The following is a 2,991-nucleotide window of genomic DNA, read 5'->3' on the forward strand; positions in this document are numbered from 1 at the left end:
TTGTATTAAACACTACTTTGTGAGCTAACGAGGGTCTGTTTAAATAACATGTGCCGCATTTCCTCTTAATTTACAATTACTGATAATGATTTGGCATTATGCGGGCAAGCTTTTTGATGCGGTAGACTAAGTTGATTATTTCTCGCAATGGGTTTATCCGCCATTCTGCTATGTCTGTGCATATTGCGCACTTTGAATCTATATTACCTACTCCTGCCTTATTCTATCTGTTTTGCTGCGCCATCTGCCCGGCTTCGAATAGTGTACGTAAATTTACCTCCAGTGGTGCCTTGTTATTCGCATTTCTCTACTATAATTCATCGCCTCTCTCTCTCTACTGTGAGTGGAAGCGTCTCGTTCATTTCGCTGTTAGTTAAATATTTCGCCTTTAGATTGGTTTTCCCCTTCTTTTCTGCGTTATGGCAGGATATCTCTTCGTTCGTTTCCGTTCTTGTTGGCGGTCCGTCGTTCGTCGTCGTTCCGTTGTGTCGTTCGTTCTTCGGGTCGTCGTCGTCTGTCTTCGTCCGTCGTTTGGCGTGTCGTGTCGTCGTCGTCGTCGTCGTTCTGTCGTCAGTCGTCCGCTGTGCGGCGGCGGCGTGTCAGCCTGCGGTCGTCGTCGCGCGTTCGCTGGCTATCAGCTTTGATTCGACCTGCGTGTATCGTCGTTCGTCGCCCTGCGTTGAAGCTGGTCGCTGCGCACCTCCGCGGGAGCAGTGGAGTACATTATGTTGCGTTTCTTTATTCAGCGGCGCACGAGTATTTAAAGAATTTTCAGTAGTGGGCGTATTCGTGACGCAGTGATTAGATTCAGCGTGTGCCTTTTTCGCCGTGTCGCCTGCCTGCGTAGTTCGTCTGTGTAGTCGAGGCATGACGGTATTGTGCGATTACTAGTATATACGTCTGTGTATCTTATCGGGCCACACTCAATATATAATATATTGTGGTACCTGCGTTTTAAGGCGTTGAGTCATATGAGACATAGGGAATTTCGGCACACTAGTACAATGTACCAATGTTCGGAGATCCGCGCCGCGGGTAAATAGTTGTTTTTTCGGTCCTCCCACTTTGAGTTTCCGGACCTACAGGCATCATGCGCACGATCGCATTCACTCGACTTCTCGAAGGGCAAGCAATGTGAAATGAATGACCTCCTAACCCTAACTCTAAACTATACATCGGCAACCATATTACTATAAGAACGATTTATTAACAAAACACTGATCTATTGGTGGGTCGCGGAAACTCAAGTGGGGAAAAGAAAATTTCGCCTCGCCGCGGGATGGCCCAGAGTATTATTAGCTAAGATGCATGTAGGAGCATACATAATGCAGCGTGCGACAAGAATACATTTTAGGTAATGGTACGTTAACCAGCATTAACTTTCAACACAGAAATGTGATGCGGTTTTATCAAACGGCCTATTCATTAGGCAAGCGCCGAACGTCCACGGTGGTCGACGATCCTACTCGCTGGTACCATCGACATTATAGTCGCGGTACCGGTCATCTGCTACTCCATTACCCCGCGTCATAATTAATTTTAAAGTCTCAATTAATGTCACGGGACGGGCGTTGGGAGTGCTGTTACGGTTTTAAAAAGCGTCGGGGTGTTTTGGTAGAATAAACGGAGTCAGACGAGCGTCAAACGCTGTCTATAACCGGCACGAGTGTATTGCACTGCTTTTATACGTCGTTCGTTTGTATATAAAACCTGGTAATTTGTTTTACCGTTTTTTTACATTAGCTGTTTTGTCCCTATCTGTCTACGTTCGAGATATATTCCTAATCATCCTTACATATGATATATTATTATATTAGTGTGTCAGTGTACTATGTACTAATATATCGTGTATTGTGATATTGTGTTATACGTATACTGTATTATGTATTATCAGGAAGTTTAATTCATATGGTGAATTTTAAAAATAAAATTTTCATTTCTTATAATTTAATTTGTCATTTATTTCACTCCTGATTGTTTATATTGTATTATGCTTATTGTATTGTATTGTATTGTATTGTATTGTATTGTATTGTAGTGTAGAATATATCTCGAACGTAGACAGTAGGACGTAACAGTTGTATAAACGGTAACAATTACAGTTTTATTACAAACACGGATAAAAACAGTGTACACGTGCCGGTTAGAGGTTGCAGTCGTCTCCTCCGTTTCTACCAAAACCCGACCTTTCTAAGCCGTCAGCATCCCCGCCGCGACATTTTTAGACTTAAATTAATTTATGACGCGGGTAATGGATACAATGACCGGTCGCGACTATAATGTCCGATGGTACCAGGTAGGATCGTCGACCACAGTTGACGTTGCCTGCCTAATGATGGCCGTTTGATAAACCGCGTCACATTCTTGTTAAAGTTAATGTGTTCGTACCATTCTAAAATGTATTCAGTCCACGCTGAATTATGTATGCTCCTAATGATGTAGCTAATGTACTCTGGGTCCATCGCCGGGCGACGAAATTTCTTTTCCCACTTGAGTTCCGGACCCACCATAGATAGTGTTTTGTAATAAATGATTCTTATATATATGGTTGGATTAGAGTCAGTTTTAGGGTTAGGGTTAGGGTTAGGAGGTATTCATTTTACATTGTTGCTTCGAGGAAGTCGAGTGAATGGAGTGCGCTGATTGGCTGTGGTCTGGAACTCAAGTTGGAAAATTTTTTTTACCGCCGGGCGGGTCTCCGAACATTTGTACATTGTACTAGTGTGCCAAATTCCCTATGTCTCTATCTCAACGCTAAAACGCGGTACCACATATATATATATGTGTGTGGCGATAGATACACAGACGTATATACTAGTATCGCACATCGTCTGCCTCGCTACACAGACGCTACGCAGCAGGCGACACGGCGAAGCCACGCTAATCTAATCCCGCTCACGAATCGCACTCTGAATTTTAATACGCGCGCTGATAAGAAACGCAACTAATGTTCCACTGCCGCTGCCGCCGACAGTTCACGCGGGCGACGAC

The 2,991-nt window shown here is 43.8% G+C and overlaps 1 protein-coding gene across 1 annotated transcript in view; it reads right to left on the reverse strand.

Annotated features, from left to right (window-relative positions):
• The window catches only part of LOC106817584 (heparan sulfate 2-O-sulfotransferase 1-like), a 36,574-nt gene that overhangs the window by 24,144 nt on the left and 9,439 nt on the right, over positions 1-2,991 (reverse strand). The gene's annotated exons all lie outside the window — the stretch shown is intronic.

Source organism: Priapulus caudatus, unplaced genomic scaffold, assembly GCF_000485595.1.
Source record: "Priapulus caudatus unplaced genomic scaffold, Priapulus_caudatus-5.0.1 Scaffold1779, whole genome shotgun sequence".
Taxonomy (NCBI): domain Eukaryota; kingdom Metazoa; phylum Priapulida; class Priapulimorpha; order Priapulimorphida; family Priapulidae; genus Priapulus; species Priapulus caudatus.